This window comes from Staurois parvus, unplaced genomic scaffold, assembly GCF_062004578.1.
Source record: "Staurois parvus isolate SC_StPar_1 unplaced genomic scaffold, SC_StPar_1.0 ptg001055l, whole genome shotgun sequence".
Classification (NCBI taxonomy): Eukaryota; Metazoa; Chordata; class Amphibia; order Anura; family Ranidae; genus Staurois; species Staurois parvus.
The window spans coordinates 440,169-460,536 of NW_028318851.1; the positions used below are offsets into that span (position 1 = coordinate 440,169).

At 47.4% G+C, this 20,368-nt stretch overlaps 1 protein-coding gene across 1 annotated transcript in view; it reads right to left on the reverse strand.

Annotated features, from left to right (window-relative positions):
• RNF222 (ring finger protein 222) overlaps positions 1-18,925 on the reverse strand; it is a 39,603-nt gene extending 20,678 nt beyond the window's left edge. Inside the window, exon 1 of the mRNA XM_089658182.1 lies at positions 13,944-18,925. The gene's annotated coding sequence lies outside the window, so the exon portion shown is untranslated. The remainder of the gene's footprint in view (positions 1-13,943) is intronic.
• Between the last annotated feature and the right edge of the window lie 1,443 nt (positions 18,926-20,368).

The window sequence follows — 20,368 nt, forward strand, 5'->3', positions numbered from 1 at the left end:
GTATCGGATATGGCTCAGCGTGTGCTGTGTACCAGATATGGCTTAGCGTGTGCTGTGCACCACACAAGGCTCAGCGTGTGCTGTGCACCAGATACGGCTCAGCGTGTGCTGTGCACTAGATACGGCTCAGCGTGTGCTGTGCACCAGATATGGCTCAGCGTGTGCTGTGCACCAGATATGGCTCAGCGTGTGCTGTGCACTAGATACGGCTCAGCGTGTGCTGTGCACCAGATACGGCTCAGCGTGTGCTGTGCACCAAATAAGGCTCAGCGTGTGCTGTGCACCAGATATGGCTCAGCGTGTGCTGTGCACCAAATAAGGCTCAGCGTGTGCTGTGTACTAGATACGGCTCAGCGTGTGCTGTGCACCAGATACGGCTCAGCGTGTGCTGTGCACCAAATAAGGCTCAGCGTGTGCTGTGCACCAAATAAGGCTCAGCGTGTGCTGTGTACTAGATACGGCTCAGCGTGTGCTGTGCACCAGATACGGCTCAGCATGTGCTGTGCACCAGATACGGCTCAGCATGTGCTGTGCACCAGATAATGCTCAGCGCGTGCTGTGCATCAAAGAAGGCTCAGCATATGCTGTGCACCAAATAAGGCTCAGCGTGTGCTGTGCACCAGATATGGCTCAGCGTGTACTGTGTATCAGATATGGCTCAGCGTGTGCTGTGTACCAGATATGGCTCAGCGTGTGCTGTGCACCACACAAGGCTCAGCGTGTGCTGTGCACCAGATACGGCTCAGCGTGTGCTGTGCACCAGATACGGCTCAGCGTGTGCTGTGCACCAGATACGGCTCAGCGTGTGCTGTGCACCAGATACGGCTCAGCGTGTGCTGTGCACCAGATAAGGCTCAGCGTGTGCTGTGCACCGGATATGGCTCAGCGTGTGCTGTGTACCAGATATGGCTCAGTGTGTGCTGTGCACCAGATACGGCTCAGCGTGTGCTGTGCACCACAAAAGGCTCAGCGTGTGCTGTGCACCAGATATGGCTCAGCGTGTGCTGTGCACCAAATAAGGCTCAGCGTGTGCTGTGCACCAAATAAGGCTCAGCGTGTGCTGTGTACTAGATACAGCTCAGCGTGTGCTGTGCACCAGATACGGCTCAGCATGTGCTGTGCACCAGATAATGCTCAGCGCGTGCTGTGCATCAAAGAAGGCTCAGCATATGCTGTGCACTAAATAAGGCTCAGCGTGTGCTGTGCACCAGATATGGCTTAGCGTGTGCTGTGCACCACACAAGGCTCAGCGTGTGCTGCGCACCAGATACGGCTCAGCGTGTGCTGTGCACTAGATACGGCTCAGCGTGTGCTGTGCACCAGATATGGCTCAGCGCGTGCTGTGCACCAGATATGGCTCAGCGTGTGCTGTGCACCAAATAAGGCTCAGCGTGTGCTGTGCACCAGATATGGCTCAGCGTGTGCTGCGCGCCAGATACGGCTCAGCGTGTGCTGTGCACTAGATACGGCTCAGCGTGTGCTGTGCACCAGATATGGCTCAGCGCGTGCTGTGCACCAGATATGGCTCAGCGTGTGCTGTGCACCAAATAAGGCTCAGCGTGTGCTGTGCACCAGATATGGCTCAGCGTGTGCTGTGCACCAGATATGGCTCAGCGTGTGCTGTGCACCAAATAAGGCTCAGCGTGTGCTGTGCAGCAGATATGGCGCAGCGTGTGCTGTGCACCAGATATGGCTCAGCGTGCGCTGTGCACCAGATATGGCTCAGCGTGCGCTGTGCACCAGATATGGCTCAGCGTGCGATGTGCACCAGATATGGCTCAGCGTGCGATGTGCACAAGATATGGCTCAGCGCGTGCTGTGCACCAGATATGGCTCAGCGCGTGCTGTGCACCAGATATGGCTCAGCGTGCGCTGTGCACCAGATATGGCTCAGCGTGTGCTGTGCACCAGATATGGCTCAGCGTGTGCTGTGCACCAGATATGGCTCAGCGTGTGCTGTGCACCAGATATGGCTCAGCGTGTGCTGTGCACCAGATATGGCTCAGCGTGCGCTGTGCACCAGATATGGCTCAGCGTGTGATGTGCACAAGATATGGCTCAGCGTGTGCTGTGCACCAGATATGGCTCAGCGTGTGCTGTGCACCAGATATGGCTCAGCGTGTGCTGTGCACCAGATATGGCTCAGCTTGTACTAAGCCATAGCCTATAGCTAGTAGAAGGTATGCAATCTCTCTCAATAAAATGTCTGCTTGCCCACAGATTATGACATTGTGTACTGTCATATCTATCTTTTATCCATGCCATAAGAGTTATGTGTGCAATAAAGATTGGGCCGTTTGCCAGCACATTCCATGACAAACAGAGCAAACATTAATATGTGACCAAATATGAACCGGAAACAACTGAATATCAAATCCTCTGTCTCTCTCTCTCTGTCTACCCCTTCTGTACCTTTCCTCTATTTATTAAAAATTTGTACACCTGTTTGTCCATCAAAACTGCACGTTATAATATTCTGTGTGAATGGAGCAAAATCAAAGGTTCTCAGGCTCTATTCTCTGCAGATCGAATGCTTGCATGGGGAAAATACCTCATTATGGCCACTAGATGGTGCTGACTATTATAGGAAGTAGGTATGCTTCTCAGCTCCAACTAGTGGACATAATGCCGTATTTCCCCTCTTCGCACATTCAGTCTGCAGAAGTTATAGCCTGAGAACATTCAATTTTGCACCATTTGCATAGAACAAATTTACAAGCAGTTTGAATGGACAAATGGAGGTGATTTCTTTCATAAATACACCCCTATCCAAAGGCGGACTGACAACTCATTGGGCCCCCGGGCAATAGGGGATCATGGGGCCCCTGTGTCCTTGCCCAAACTCAAAAAAGCCTATGAAAAAAGTACCAAGGGAATCTCATGGGGCCCCCTACTGACCCCGGGCCCTTGGGCAGAGCCCGAGTTTCCAAATGGTCAGTCCCCTGTCCCTATCTGTTTTTAAATGTACAATTTATTTTCCCTCTTTTCTTGTTGCTCTTCTTCCACATGTTCTCTCTTTTTATTCTCTCTGCCTCCCTCCCTCATTCCATTTCTCTCTCTCAAATTAAAATAAAACTGACAAATTGTCTAAAGTCATCATGCGGATTCTTCTTGAATCTCGGTGTGATTTGTGTATTTCTTCCAGATCTGTGCAGTAATCCAGTGGGAGACTTCCTGTAATAAAGACCGCTCACTGCTGCTCCCTCTCCTTGTGCAGAGGGACTGGTCTGGTTTCCGCCCCCTCCTGTAGCTTTCTGCAGGCAGCCTGTAGTAGGTGGAGCCTGCTGAGACTCCTCCTGCTCTCTGCTTAGGCTATTTACAGTGATGATGTCACTACTACTTTACAAGGTAATATCTGGGTTTGCAAAGGCAATTGGAGCACACAAAGTGGATTTATATCCTTTGTGGCTACTGAAGAATATACAGTATATTAAAATAAAAGTTTCTGTGCTCAGCGACCCACATGGAAGAAAGATATATTTGAAATATATTTTTAAAATATTCTTCCCAAATATAATGACATATATTTGAAATGCTAAAATTTTGGCCGTATTCAATATATTTCAAAATATATATCAATAAATATATATATAGATATATATATATCTATATATATATCCATTCAGTCGTATCCGACCCTTGGCAATTGCATGGATTGTCACTCGTAAGCGGATTTTTCCATGAATTCTCTTAGTAATTATTTTACAGGGTAGGTTGCCAGGTCTTTCCCCAACCCCTACATATATATATATATATATACTTACTGCATGCTGAAATGTGTTTTTATTACAAAATATATGAAACATATTTTTAAAAATACATTTCAAATATACTGTATATCTTTAAAAATACATATATACCTTTTTGGAATGCATTTACAAATATATGTAAAAATTGATGTTAAAATGACTTTTTTATATGTTAAAAAAAATCTGAAGAATATATTTTTAAAATATATATTTTTAAATATATTCTTCAGATTTGTTTTTACATATAAAAAAAAAGTAATTTTAACATATATTTTGTACATATATTTGTGAAAAAGTAGATTTTTATTTTAAAGACATACAGTATATTTGAAATGTATTTTGAAAAATATTTTTCATATATTTTGTAATAAAAACTCATTTCAACATGCAGTATATATATATATATATATATATATATTTATTGAAATATATTTTGAAATATATTGAATACGGCCCAAATTGTAGCATTTCAAATATACAGTCATGGCCGAAATTGTTGGCACCCTTGATATTTTTCCTGAAAATCAAGTATTTCACACAAAAAAGGTATTGCATTAACACATGTTTTGCTATACACATGTTTATTCCCTTTGTATGTATTGGAACAAATATAAAACAGAGGCAGAAAAGCAAATATGACATAATGTCACACAAAACCCCAAAAATGGGCTGGACAAAAGTATTGGCACCCTTAACTTAATATTTGGTTGCACACCCTTTGGAAAACATAACTGAAATCAGTCGCTTCCTATAACCATCAATAAGCTTCTGACACCTCTCACCCGGAATTTTGGACCACTCTTCCTTTGCAAACAGCTCCAGGTCTCTCTTATTGGAAGGACACCTTTTCCCAACAGCAATTTTAAGATCTCTCCACAGGTGTTCAATGGGATTTAGATCTGGGCTCATTGCTGGCCACTTCAGAACTCTCCAGCGCTTCTTTGCCATCCATTTCTGAGTGCTTTTTGACGTATGTTTGGGGTCATTGTCCTGCTGGAAGACCCAGGATCTTGGACGCAAACCCAGCTTTCTGACACTGGGCCCTACAGTGCGACCCAAAATCCTTTGGTAATCCTCAGATTTCATGATGCCTTGCACACAGTCAAGGCACCCAGTGCCAGAGGCAGCAAAACAACCCCAAAACATCATTGAACCTCCACCATATTTTACCGTAGGTACTGTGTTTTGTTCTTTGTAGGCCTCATTCCGTTTTCGGTAAACAGTAGAATGATGTGCTTTACCGAAAAGCTCTATCTTGGTCTCATCTGTCCACAAGACGTTTTCCCAGAAGGCTTTTGGCTTACTCAAGTACATTTTGGCAAACTGTAGTCTTGCTTTTTTATGTCTCTGTGTCAGCAGTGGGGTCCTCCTGGGTCTCCTGCCATAGCGTTTCATTTCATTTAAATGTCGACGGATAGTTCGCGCTGACACTGATGCTCCCTGAGCCTGCAGGACAGCTTGAATGTCTTTGGAACATGTTTGGGGCTGCTTATCCACCATCCGGACTATTCTGCGTTGCAATCTTTCATCAATTTTCCTCATCCGTCCACGACCAGGGAGATTAGCTACAGTGCCATGGGTTGCAAACTTCTTGATAATGTTGCGCACTGTGGACAAAGGCAAATCTAGTTCTCTGGAGATGGACTTGTAACCTTGAGATTGTTGATATTTTGCCACAATTTTGGTTCTCAGGTCCTCAGACAGTTCTCGTCTCCTCTTTCTGTTGTCCATGCTTAGTGTGGCACAGACAGACACACAATGCAAAGGTTAAGTGAACGTCTCTCCTTTTTATCTGCTTTCAGGTGTGATTTCTATATTGCCCACACCTGTTACTTGCCCCAGGTGAGTTTACAGGAGCATCACATGCTTGTAACATTCTTATTTATCCGCAGTTGTGAAAGGGTGCCAATACTTTTGTCCGGCCCATTTTTGGAGGTTTGTGTGACATTATGTCGAATTTGCTTTCTTTCCTCCCTTTTTTTGTTTTGTCCCAATACACACAAAGGGAATAAACATGTGTATAGCAAAACATGTGTTAATGCAATACGTTTCGTGAGAAATACATGATTTCCTGGAGAAATATCAAGGGTGCCAACAATTTCGGCCATGACTGTATGTCATTACATTTGGGAAGAATATTTTAAAAATGTAGTTCAAATATATTTTTCTTCCATGTATGAAATATATATTGAAATATATTGAATATGTCCCAAATTGTAGCATTTCAAATATATTTGGGAAGAATATTTTTTATAATATTTTTCAAATATATTTTTCTCTGTGGGTTCAGCTATAAGCTTTATTGGCATGACCAATGCATTTTAGAGTTGCCAAAGTAATAATGGATTATTTGGGGTTGATTGAAGTCTCTCTCTTTTCTTTCTCTTTCTTTCTTTCTTTCCATGTCCAGGTCATGCTTTGTATTTCATATTATCATATCATAGTTATGTCATGCTTGGATGAGTACAAGCAATAGAACGTACAAATACTTTCACTCTGAAACCTGCCCTGCCTTATACTGCACAGTCTTTATAAACAGCGGCTCCTGTGAATGAATGGACTGACAGGTGACATCATTACCATCACAATACAGGCTGATTTCTGGTCTGAAGGTACCTACAGATACTAGACGGTGGTCAGTCATATGCACAATATGGCTGCTGGGTGATATTTGTTATGAATGATTGTTCACATAAGGCAATCCTGCAGGTCTGACCACCAATACTGAGGGAATCTTCCTTCTGAACGCCTATACCAGAGTATTCTCCCGTCTGAATGACAATACTGGGGTATTCTTCTCTCTGAACACCAATACTGGGGTATTCTTCCCTCTGAACACCAATACTGGGGTATTCTCCCCTCTGAACACCAATACTGGGAGAATCTTCCTTCTGAACACCAATAATGGGGTATTATTGCCTCTGAACACCAATACTGGGGTATTCTTCTCTCTGAACACCAATACTGGGGTATTCTCCCCTCTGAACACCAATACTGGGGGAATCTTCCTTCTGAACACCAATAATGGGGTATTATTGCCTCTGAACACCAATACTGGGGTATTCTTCCCTCTGAACACCAATACTGGAGTATTCTTCCCTCTGAACACCAATAATGGGGTATTATTCCCTCTGAACACCAATACTGGGGTATTCTTCCCTCTGAACACCAATACTGGAGTATTCTTCTCTCTTACAACCAATATTTAAGAAACTATCATACATATTCTTGACCACTGCACTCAGCAGGCTATGCTGTATGCAAGGTCACCAGTGAAGGTGGGTGGGGGGCTATAGGCAGCCATCCTGTAATAAGCCTGGATCCCCTGCTGACCTGATGAGGCTAAAGTAATTGGCACAAATACTCCTGCACTTGGGGGTGAACGAAATACAGTTATGGATCCATACACTGGATACAAAGAAAACAAACAGGGGGCGCACCGGCCTAGTGCATTACCTTAATAACAATTATTGATAAAAAATGATGGGTGATATACTCACAAAGGACAAATGTAAATAAGCTCATCATCAAGAACAGCACTGTCCAGTCCGCATGGTGTGGCTATCTACATAGGAACACTGGACTTCCAACAGGCTAACACATTTCAAGGACTTGCCTCTTCCTCTGCAAAGTGTTGGAGTAGTGGGGGATATAGAGTGAGGTATACTGGGTTGTGCAGAATGTGGCACATTGGGGGATGCAAAGGGGGCAGAATATGGGGTAATGAGAGATGCGGGTGTGATAAATGAGGGCTAGTGGGGGATGCAGGGGGTGCAAAATGTGGGGTAGTGGGGGATACAGGGGGTGAAGAATATGAGGTAGTGGGGGATGCAGGTGTTGAAGTGGGGTGGGGGGGTGCAGGGGGCGAAGAATATGGGGTAGTGGGGGATGCAGGGGGTGTTGAAAATGGGGTAGTGGGGAGGTGCAGGGGGTGAAAAATGTGGGGTATTGGGGATGCAGAATATGGAGTAGTGGGGTGTGCAGAATGTGGGGTAGTGGGGGATGCAGAATGTGGGGTAGTGGGGGATGCAAAATGTGGGGTAGTGGGGGATGCAGGGGATGATGAATGTGGGGTAGTGGGGGATGCAGAGTGTGGGGTAGTGGGGGGGGGGGGGGCGCAGAATGTGGGGTAGTGGGAGATGCAGGAGGTGAAGAATGTGGGGTAGTGGGGGTTGCAGGGGGTGCAGAATGTGGAGTGGGGGGTGGATGCAGGGGTGAATGTGCAGTAGTGGGGGTGCAGAATGTGGGGTAGTGGGGGTGCAGAATGTGGGATAGTGGCGGATGCAGGGGATGAAGAATGTGGGGTAGTGGGTGATACAGAATGTGGAGTGGGGGGGGTGGATTCAGGGGATGCAGAATATGGGGTAGTGGCGGGTGCAGGGGATGAAGAATGTGGGGTAGTGGGGGATGCAGAATGTGGAGTGGGGGGGGGGGTGGATGCATGGGGTGCAGAATGTGGGGTAGTGGCGGGTGCAGGGGATGAAGGAAGTGGGATAGTGGCGGAAGCAAGGGATGAAGAATGTGGAGTGGGGGGGAGGGGGTGGATGCAGGGGGTGCAGAATGCAAAGTGGGGGGGTTGGTTATGGATGCAGAATATGAAGTGGGGGGGGGGTTTGATGCAGGGAGTACAGAATGTGGAGTGAGGGAGTGAATGCAGGGGGTGCAGGATGTGGAGTGGGGGGGGATGCAGGGGGTGCAGAATGTGGAGTGAGGGGGTGGATGCATGGGGTGCAGAATGTGGGGTAGTGGTGGGTGCAGGGGATGAAGGAAGTGGGATAGTGGCGGAAGCAGGGGATGAAGAATGTGGAGTGGGGGGGAGGTGGATGCAGGGGGTGCAGAATGCGAAGTGGGGTGTTGTGGATGCAGAATATGAAGTGGGGGGGGGTTGATACAGGGAGTACAGAATGTGGAGTGAGGGAGTGAATGCAGGGGGTGCAGGATGTGGAGTGTGGGGGGGGGGGTGGATGCAGGGGGTGCAGAATGTGGAGTGGGGGGATGGATGCAGGGGGTGCAGAATGCAAAGTGGGGGAGGGTTGATGCAAGGGGTGTAGAATGTGGAGTGGGGGTGGAAGCAGGGGGTGCAGAATGTAGAGGGGGGGGGAGGTGGATGCAGGGGGTGCAGAATGTGGAGCGGGGGGGGGGTAGATGCAGGGGGTGCAGAATGCGAAGTGGGGGAGGGTTGATGCAGGGGGTGCAGAATGTGGAGAGGGGGGGAGGTAGATGCAGGGGGTGCAGAATGTGGAGTGGAGGGTGGATGCAGGGGTGAATGTGCGGTAGTGGGGGTGCAGAATGTGGGGTAGTGGGGGTGCAGAATGTGGGATAGTGGCGGATGCAGGGGATGAAGAATGTGGGGTAGTGGGGGATACAGAATGTGGAGTGGGGGGGGGGTGGATTCAGGCGAAGCAGAATGCGGGGTAGTGGCGGGTGCAGGGGATGAAGAATGTGGGATAGTGGCGGGTGCAGGGGATGAAGAATGTGGGGTAGTGGGGGATGCAGAATGTGGAGTGGGGGGGTGGGTGGATGTAGGGGGTGCAGAATATGGGGTAGTGGCGGGTGCAGGGGATGAAGAATGTGGAGTGGGGGGGAGGATGCAGGGGGTGCAGAATGTGAAGCGGGGGGGGGTGGATGCAGGGGGTGCAGAATGCGAAGTGGGGGGGCTGTGGATGCAGGGGGTGCAGAATATGAAGTGGGGGGGTTGATGCAGGGAGTACAGAATGTGGAGTGAGGGAGTGGATGCAGGGGGTGCAGGATGTGGAGTGGGGGGGGGGTAAAGGAGGTGCAGAATGTGGAGTGGAGGGGGGGGTGGATGCAGGGGGTGCAGAATGTGGAGGGGGGGGGGTGGATGCAGGGGGTGCAGAATGCGAAGTGGGGGAGGGTTGATGCAGGGGGTGCAGAATGTGGAGAGGGGGGGAGGTGAATGCAGGGGGTGCAGAATGTGGAGTGGGGGTGGGGTGGATGCAGGGGGTGCAGAATGTGGAGTGGGGGTGGATGCAGGGGGTACAGAATGTGGAGAGGGGGAGAGGTGGATGCAGGGGGTGCAGAATGTGGAGAGGGGGGGAGGTGAATGCAGGGGGTGCAGAATGTGAAGTGGGGCTGGGGTGGATGCAGGGGGTGCAGAATGTGGAGTGGGGGTGGATGCAGGGGGTACAGAATGTGGAGAGGGGGAGAGGTGGATGCAGGGGGTGCAGAATGTGGAGAGGGGGGGAGGTGAATGCAGGGAGTGCAGAATGTGAAGTGGGGGTGGGGTGGATGCAGGGGGTGCAGAATGTGGAGTGGGGGTGGATGCAGGGGGTACAGAATGTGGAGAGGGGGATGCAGGGGGTGCAGAATGTGGAGTGGGGGTGGGGTGGATGTAGGGGGTGCAGAATGTGGCGTGGGGGTGGATGCAGGGGGTACAGAATGTGGAGAGGGGGAGAGGTGGATGCAGGGGGTGCAGAATGTGGAGTGGGGGTGGGGTGGATGCAGGGGGTGCAGAATGTGGCGTGGGGGTGGATGCAGGGGGTACAGAATGTGGAGAGGGGGAGAGGTGGATGCAGGGGGTGCAGAATGTGGAGTGGGGGTGGGGTGGATGCAGGGGACTTCCTACTACTTCCAGTTACTTCTTGGTCACCAAGACAAATAGAGAGGGCGAGTCTCCCCAGTGAGGACACAGACAGCAATAAATACATAGAAGTGGTCTTTACTCTCCTCCCTCCACAGCAAACAATCACACTCTGTCTATACACGCACTTTAAATAATCTTCTCATTGTTTCAATAAACATTCTTTCTTTTGTGTATAGTTAGTAAATGTGTACTCAGCGAGCAGACATAATTGATCAATACATATACAGGCTGCGGTTCCTTCTTCGTATTGTTGTACAGTGTTTGTGTTTTTCTGTTCCATGATCTCTCTATCAGTCTGCTTGATCTGATTTTCTGTGAGGCAAACTGATCTTATCTCAGCAGTTCCTCAGCTGGGCTTCTGATTATATTGTGAATAACAAGGGAGCTAAAATACAACCTTGAAGTGGCGGTACTCCAAACCCGTCATATCTCTGCGCTCCTTTAAAGTATCACAAGAGATACACTCAGACCTTATTATCATGCCTTATCATCTATTACAGAAGATACCGCATAATATTTTATAAAATAAGATACGAATGGAATTGTACCATAAAGAACAGATTTTTGAAGCATATGTAAACTCTTTTTTTGCTCCCTTTTGGTCTGTTAAATATATAATTGAAAGCGTTTTTTTACATCTGTTTAAAAGTGCCACAAATTAGCCGTTGATCCTGCCAGACATCCAGTTCACTTATAACTTCTTGTACACATGAGCTTGTAACTTCCTCTCCACATCCATACATTGATTTCTTTTTTTTTGCTGCCTTGACCCCCTTAAACCTGCCCATACTGCGGGTCTATTTATGAAAAATTCACTGGACGAATGCCACAAGCATTTGCCCAGCCATATCGAATGATCCCCATATTTTGTCTGATAATTTCCTATGATTGTCAGCTCCATCTACTGGTCATGATGCAGTATTTTCCAGAAAGTATTCCAGGAAAGTACTGCATTAAGATGGAGCTGACGATCATAGGAAATAACAAAAAAATGAGAGTATTTTAGGAAAATACTGCATTATGGTCAGTGGATGGCGCTGACGATCATAGGAAACAGGGGTGGACTGACCATTCAGAAACTTGGGCACTGCCTGAGGGCCCGGAGTCAGTAAGGGGCCCCATGATATGCCCCTGGTACCTTTCATAGGCTTTTTTGGTGTGGTTTGAGTGTGGGCGAGGACACAGGGGCCCCATGATCCCCTATTGCCTGGGGGCCCCATGAGTTGTCAGTCTGCCCCTGATAGGAAATAACAAAAAAATGAAAGTATTCCAGGAAAATACTGCATTATGGTCAGTGGATGGAACTGATGATCATAGGAAATAACAAGTAATGAAAGTATTCCAGGAAAATACTGCATTTTGGCCACTAGATGGAGCTGTCTATCATAGGAAATAACAAATAATAAAAATATTCCAAGAAAATACAGCATTTTGGCCACTAGATGGAGCTGACTATCATAGGAAATAACAAATAATGAAAGTATTCCAGGAAAATACAGCATTTTGGCCACTAGATGGAGCTGACTATCATAGGAAATAACACAAAATGAAAGTATTCCAGCAAAATACTGCATTATGGTCACTAGATGGAGCTGACAATCATAGGAAATAGCAAAAAATTAAAGTATTCCAGGAAAATACTGCATTATGGCCACTAGATGGAGCTGACGATCATAGGAAATAGCAAAAAATGAAAGTATTCCAGGAAAATACTGCATTATGGTCAGTGGATGAAACTGATGATCATAGGAAATAACAAATAATGAAAGTATTCCAGGAAAATACTGCATTTTGGCCACTAGATGGAGATGACTATCATAGGAAATAACACAAAATGAAAGTATTCCAGGAAAACACTGCATTATGGCCACTGGATGAAGCTGACGATCATAGGAACAGTGGCGTCCATCCTGCGGGGATCGTCGGCTTTCTTTACAACTTACCTTTTCTTGGAGCGGGTCCGGTGTCACCCCATATAGGCAAGGGCGGACTGGCCATTTGGGAACTCGGGCACTGCCCGAGGGCCCAGGGTCAGTAGGGGGCCCCATGAGATGCCCCTGCTACCTTTCTTAGGCTTTTTTGAGTGTAATTTGAGAGTGGGCGAGGACACAGGGGCCCCATGATCCCCTATTGCCTGGGGGCCCCATGAGTTGTCAGTCCACCCCTGCGTATAGGTTGCATGCCGACGATCTTGCAGGTATCGTCGGCATGCAACCTATACGGGGTGACACCGGACCCGCTCCAAGAAATGTTAAGTTGTAAAGAAAGCCGACGATCCCCGCAGGATGGATCGGATCTGTGGATTGAGCATAATGGATCGGAGTCCGATCCATTATGCACAATCCGCAGATCCGATCCATTCTGCGGGGATCGTCGGAGGGGGAGTCACCAAGTGTTACCGCACCGGGTGACACCAACCCTAGGGACGCCTCTGCATAGGAAATAACAAAAAATGTAAGTATTCCAGGAAAATACTGCATTATGGCCACTAGATGGAGCTGACGATCATAGGACATAACAAATAATGAAAGTATTCCAGGAAAATACTGCATTATGGCCACTAGATGGAGCTGACGATCATAGGAAATAACAAAAAAATGAAAGTATTCCAGAAAAATACTGCATTATGGCCACTAGATGGAGCTGACGATCATAGGAAATAACTAACAATGAAAGTATTCCAGGAAGATACTGCATTATGGCCACTAGATGGAGCTGACGATCATAGGAAATAACTAACAATGAAAGTATTCCAGGAAGATACTGCATTATGGCCACTAGATGGAACTGATGATCATAGGAAATAACAAAAAAATAAGGATAATTCATTATGGATGGGTGAATACTTGTGACATTCATCCAGCAATTTTTTAATAATTAGATCCCTGCTTGTTGGGGATTGTAGTTCTGGGGGTGTGCATGCATCAATAGGAACTGACTTCCTAGAATCTACCATTACAAACATTTCACAGGTCTGCTGTCACTGGGAGTGATAAAAGCTGTTTCTCACTACAGGAACAATGTAAAAGAAGAAATAATGATGGCACATCATTGAAAAGTGAGAAAGTGAGGTTTGAGGTGCATTCGGGTAGTGCCTGGACATGTCATACACTATGAAGAAAGAAATGCACATCTTTTTCTACATAAAGTGTGAGTTCTTGACCTGAAATAAGTATGCCGGACAGGACATAAGGCTTTTTAGACATCACTGGCTGCATGCTTGTTTTAAGTGACTCGCTATGCCATCAAACAAGGGCAGAATGACAGCTGCAGAACCTGCGCCTTTAAAACAAGTCAACATGTCCACTGCCATATATCCACCCTTACAAGATCCCTATACATTCTTTTATCAAAGTTATGAACCGCAGTATCTTTTCGGCTTTTTTTTTTTTTTAATACTGCTGAGTACAAAAGTGAAACAGATTGCAATGCGAACATTACTGGACAATGGGAGTTGGAGCTAATGTTCTGAAACAGACTGGTGTAATGGGGTCATTACAGAAATCAGCAGCCTTTTCAGGGACAAATGTTAAATAAGGACAGGATACACCAAAGTACATTTATATCTCAATAAATTATACATTTCTTACCGCAGATCTTCGTGAAGGAATATATGGTAGAAGTCCTGATGTCTTGAAGGAATATATGGTAGAAGTCCTGATGTCTTGAAGGAATATATGGTACAAGTCTTCACCTTTTGGAGGAATATGTGGTAGATGTCCTGACGTCTTGAAGGAATATGTGGTAGAAGTCTTCACCTTTTGGAGGAATATGTGGTAGATGTCCTGACGTCTTGAAGGAATATATGGTACAAGTGTTCACCTCTTGGAGAAATATGTGGAAGAAGTCCTCACGTTTTGAAGGAATATATGGTACAAGTGTTCACCTCTTAGAGAAATATGTGGTAGAAGTCCTCACATTTTAAAAGAATATATGGTACAACTCTTCACCTTTTGGATGAATATGTGATAGATGTCCTGACGTCTTGAAGCAATATATGGTAGATGTCCTGACGTCTTGAAGAAATATATGGTAAAAGTCTTCACCTTTTGGAGGAATATGTGGTAGATGTCCTGACGTCTTGAAGGAATATGTGGTAGAAGTCTTCTCCTTTTGGAGGAATATGTGGTAGATGTCCTGACGTCTTGAAGGAATATATGGTACAAGTGTTCACCTCTTGGAGAAATATGTGGAAGAAGTCCTCACGTTTTGAAGGAATATATGGTACAACTCTTCACCTTTTGGATGAATATGTGGTAGATGTCCTGACGTCTTGAAGCAATATATGGTAGATGTCCTGACGTCTTGAAGAAATATATGGTAAAAGTCTTCACCTTTTGGAGAAATATGTGGTAGATATTCTGACGTCTTGAAGGAATATATGGTAAAAGTCTTCACCTTTTGGAGAAATATGTGGTAGAAGTCCTCACGTTTTGAAGGAATATATGGTACAAGTCTTTGCCTCTTGGAGAAATATGTGGTAGAAGTCCTCACGTTTTGAAGGAATATATGGTACAAGTGTTCACCTCTTGAAGAAATATGTGGTTGAAATCCTCACGTGTTGAAGAAATATATGTTAAAAGTCTTCACCTCTTGGAGAAATATGTGGTAGAAGTCCTCACCTCTTGAAGGAATATATGGGGCAAGTCTCACCCTCTTCAAGAAATATATGATACAAGCCTTCGCCTCTTGGAGAAATATATGGTAGAAGTCCTCACTTCTTGAAGAAATATGTGGTACAAGTCTTGAAAGATTATATGGTATAAGTCTTTGCCTCTTGGAGAAATGTGTGGTAGAAGTCCTCACCTCTTGGAGAAATATATGGTAGAAGTCCACACGTCATGGAGCAAAATATGGCACAGGTCTTCACCTCTTGGAGGAATATATGGTGCAAGTCCTCACCTCTTTGAAGAATATATGGTACAGGTCCTCATCTCTTCAAGCAATATATGGCACAAGTCCTCACCTATTGGAAAGTTCTAAGATCTTTGTCAGTCCTGTGGCTCCACCTATACCAAGGTAACAGAGGTGTGGCCAGACATGTGGTTTATTATCCTACAGCATCTCCCTCACCCACATAGCCTACAAATGATGCTTCTGAGTCACCCGTGCCTCTGTGATACATGATTATCTTTATTTCCTACACTAGCATCAATGACTCTGCCAGACCAGTGCTAGGAACCGTACCGGAGCAGCAGGACTATACCCAGGTTAAATACCAGGGTGTGCAATTCATATTTAATTTTTAACTGGGCAACATAATTATACATTGGCATTCAAAAAATGAGTTTATTCTATCTTACTCATAGTTTCAGATGAAATAAATGCAAAGGGATGATAAGTTGAAGCTGTGATGATATGTAGCTTTTGCTTTTTGAGATGAAAACAGGAAAGCAAGAGAAAAAAGGAAAAGAGAGGAAAGAAAAGAGAACAAAAGGGATAATGAAGGAAAGGGATGAGACAAAAAAAGAGTGAGAAAAGAGGGTAGGCGAGAGGAAACAAAGTGAATGGAAAAGGGAAAAAAAAGGACAAGGCAGAAAGAAAAATTTAAGAAAAGGGGAAAAAAGAAAAGGAAAGGAAAGGAAAGGAAGAGGAAAAGGGAAACACAAGAAAGGCAAGGCAAGGAAAGTTTGAGAAAAGAAGGAAATTCAAGAAATGGAAAGCGAGAAAGGAAAAAAGAAAACATATATTAGGACATTAAAAGGAAGGTGTCACATACCTGGTGGAGAAAAGGTTGACGAGGGTGGCCTCTCTCCAGTACCACTGACTGTAGAGAGAAGCAAAGATCCAGGAGTAGGTGGAGAGGAGTCGGGATTAGGCAGGAGAGGAGAGAGGAGTAAAGGAGATAAAAAGGGAGATGGGGAGAGGAGGGTGAGGAAGAGGAGGGGAGGGAAGGAATGAGAAGAAGGTGGGCAGTGGGGAGAAGGAAAAGAAAAGAAAGGAAGAGGAGGGGGGAGAAGTAATTAGTGGAAGTGACTATATGCAGAAAAGACATAAGGAGAGGTGAAGGTGGGAAGTGGGCAGAGAAAAGAGGATGAGAGGGGAGAAGAGGACCAGAGGGGGAAGGGAGGTGTGGAAATGAACGGTAGAGATATACTAGGGGAGAGCAGCAGTTGGAGAGGAGAGGGAAGTGAGGAGGAGAGGAAAGGATTGGAGAGGAGGGGGAGAAGTGAGGAGGAGAGGAAAGGATTGGAGAGAAGGGGGAGAGGAGAGAAGATAAAAAGAGAAAAAGGAAAACAAGAGAAAGGGAAGAGAAGGTGGCAGGAGGGGAGTGAAGGGAAAGGAGGAGAGGGAAGAAGTAAGGAGATAAAAAAAGAGCAGGGTGAGGAGAGGAGAGGAGTTGAGGAGAAGGTGGAACGTGGGGAGAGGAAAGAAGATGTAAGAGGAGAAAACAACCAGAGGGGGGAGTGGGGAAGGGGGTAAGATGGTCAGAGATCAGCGGAGGAGATGGAGGAAGAGAGAGGAAAGGACAGAAGGAGAATGGAGGAGAGAAAGGGGATTGGGGGAGACTGGAAAGAAGAGGAATGGGGGGAGGGGGAAGGAGAGAAGAGGAGAGGAGGAGTGTGGAAGAGAGCAGATACAAGAGAGAAGGGAAGAGGAAAAAGGAGAGGGGGGGGGGGATAAGCAGATAGAAGAGGAGGTAGAGTAGAGGAGAGATAGGGGAGAAAAGACTGGAAAATGAAAACAGAGGGGAGAGAAAGGGAGAAATAAAAAGCAGAAGAGGAAAGGGGAGGAGAGGAGATAAGAGGATAGGAGACAAATATAGAGGAGTGGATAGAAATAGGGGGGAGTAGAGAAGGATAGGTGGGGAGAGGAGAGGTAGGGTGAGCAGTGGAGAGGAGAGGTAAGAAGAGGAAAGGAGGAATACGAAGGAGAGTGGCCGAAAGATGTAAAGAGTAGAAGAGGGGAGAAGAGTTCCTATATAACACAATTAACCATGAAGTATAACCTTTCCCTTGGAATGGGGAACAGACGTGACCTGAAGTTTATATGGAAAATAATTTAGTCTCTTTTGAGGTGCAGCTCCGGCTCAGACCACGCACTGCAATGGAAAATGTTTTGTTATATACAAAAGCTGACCGAATTATTGACATTCTACACTCATAACATGACTATCTCCCCGAGGTTGGCAATCATCACCAGATCTCATTCCATCTGCAATGTAACCAAACATGAGATGGGTCACTGTTGATGTGACATCAGATAGGCCAGATAATAAAGGTCTTCTCTGTCTTCTGGGAGATCACAGATTATTACTCACATAAAATCATTTTAAAGGTTTATTTTTTTCCCCAGCGACGGTCACATCTGAGAGCTCCATAAAGTCTTCCAAAAACTTGGCTCTAGCTCAGGGGTCCTCAAACTTTTTAAACAGGGGGCCAGTTCACTGTCCCTCAGACCGTTGGAGGGCCGGACTATAGTTTTTTAAAAAAAAAACTATGGTCATCTCCTGTACTGTGTCTGCATTTGTTCAGAGACTGCGGACATACAACGGAGGTGGGAATACTGGACCACTCTATAAGACGCACAGACATTTCCCCCCAAGTGTGTCTTATGGAGCGAAATAGTGTCCCATCCTTGGTGTCAGTGGGTGGAATAGTGTCCCATCATTGGTGTCAGTGGGAGGAATAGTGCCCCATCATTGGTATCAGTGGGAGGAATAGTGTCACATCATTGGTGTCAGTGGGAAGAATCGTGCCCCATCATTGGTGTCAGTGGGAGGAATAGTGCTCCATCATTGGTGTCAGTGGGAAGAATCGTGCCCCATCATTGGTGTCAGTGGGAGGAATAGTGCCTCATCATTGGTGTCAGTGGGGGGAATAGTGCCTCATCATTGGTGTCATTGGGAGGAATAGTTCCCCATCATTGGTGTCAGTGGGAGGAATAGTGTCCCATCATTGTTGTCAGTGGGAGGAATAGTGTCCCATCATTGTTGTCAGTGGGAGGAATAGTGGCCCATCATTGGTGTCAGTGGGAGGAATAGTGTCCCATCATTGGTGTCAGTGGGAGGAATAGTGTCCCATCATTGGTGTCAGTGGGAGGAATAGTGCCCCATCATTGGTGTCAGTGGGAGGAATAGTGCCCCATCATTGGTGTCAGTGGGAGGAATAGTGCATCATCATTGGTGTCAGTGGGAGGAATAGTGCCCCATCAATGGTGTCAGTGGGAGGAATAGTGTCCCATCATTGGTGTCAATGGGAGGAAGAGTACGTCATTGGTGCCAGTGGGGGGAGGAATAGTGCCCCATCGTTGGTGTCAGTGGGGGGAGGAATAGTGCCCCATCGTTGGTGTCAGTGGGGGGAGGAATAGTGCCCCATCGTTGGTGTCAGTGGGGGGAGGAATAGTGCCCCATCGTTGGTGTCAGTGGGAGGAATAGTGCCCCATCGTTGGTGTCAGTGGGGGGAGGAATAGTGCCCCATCGTTGGTGTCAGTGGGAGGAATAGTGCCCCATCGTTGGTGTCAGTGGGAGGAATAGTGCCCCATCATTGGTGTCAGTGGGGGGGAGGAATAGTACCCCATCGTTGGTGTCAGTGGGGGGAATAGTGCCCCATCATTGGTGTCAGTGGGGGGAGGAATAGTGCCCCACCATTGGTGTCAGTGGGAGGAATAGTGCCCCATCATTTTTATCAGTGACACCAATGATGGGGCACTATTCCTCCCACTGACAGCAATGACACTTAACTAGCCGACCCCTGTTCCAGCATGTGCTGCTGCAACCAGCATACCTGGTTGCTGCAGTACCATCTGCACGGCACACTTACCGGGCGGTCAGCTGTCCTCCTTCCTTCACTTCGGCCTCTCCCTCCCTTGATTTTTGCGGACATCGAGTGAGGGAGCTGCCGGAGTGAAGAAGCTGCGCATCCTGGACTGGATCGTCCTGGGACTGGAGCCAGGTAAGGGACAGCAGCCCCCTGCCCGCCCCTGTAGTTAGTGTCCCCTGCCGGCGGGCCGGATGAATGTGCTCGGCGGGCCGCATGTGGCCCGCGGGCCGTAGTTTGAGGAGCCCTGCTCTAGCTCTCTGTTCTGCTTTATGAGCTTAGAGCTGCTTCAAAGGTTAGAGGTACAGCCACCATATTTGAGGACTTCACTCCCCTGCCACCATTCTCACCACTCTTCCCTCCTACCACCATTCTCACCTCCCCGCCCACCAACCACCATTCTCACCTCCCCGTCCCCCACCACCATTCTCACCTGCCCTCCTGTCACCATTATCACCTCTCCACCCCCCTGCCACCAATCTCACCTCCCCACGCCCCACCACCATTCTCACCTTCCTGCCTTTCTATCACCATTCTCACCTCCCCACCCCTGCCACCATTCTCACCTCCTCGCCCTCCTGCCACCATTCTCACCTCCCATCCCCCGCCACCATTCTCACCTCCCCACCACCACCATTCTCCCCTCCCTGACCTCCTGTCACCATTCTCACCTCCCTGCCACCCGCCACCATTCTCACCTCCCCACCCCCCGCCACCATTTTCACCTCCCCACTCCCCTGCCACCATTCTCACCTCCACACCCGCCCCCCCACCACCACCATTCTCACCTCCCCACCCCCCGCCACCATTTTCACCTCCCCACTCCCCTGCCACCATTCTCACCTCCACACCCGCTCCCCCACCACCACCATTCTCACCTTCCCACCCCCCTGCCACCATTCTCACCTCCCTGCTCCCCTGTCACCATTCTCACCTCCCCGCTCCCCTGCCACCTTTCTCACCACCCCACCGCCCTGCCACCATTCCTGCCCCCCCCCCCACCATTCTCACCTCCCAACCTCTCTGCCACCGTTCTCACCTCCCCACCCCCCTGCCACCATTCTTACCTCCCCTCTTCCACCACCATTCTTGCCTCTCCAACCCCCGCCACCATTCTCACCTTCCAACCCTCCTGCCACTATTCTTGCCTCGGCAGGAATGAAATGAGTGGCGGGTGGATGGAACAGGCATGCACCATTGGGCCATAGCTTCCAGAATCCGAAAAAGGCAGTTGGGTGTAAAAAGATGGTGGTGCG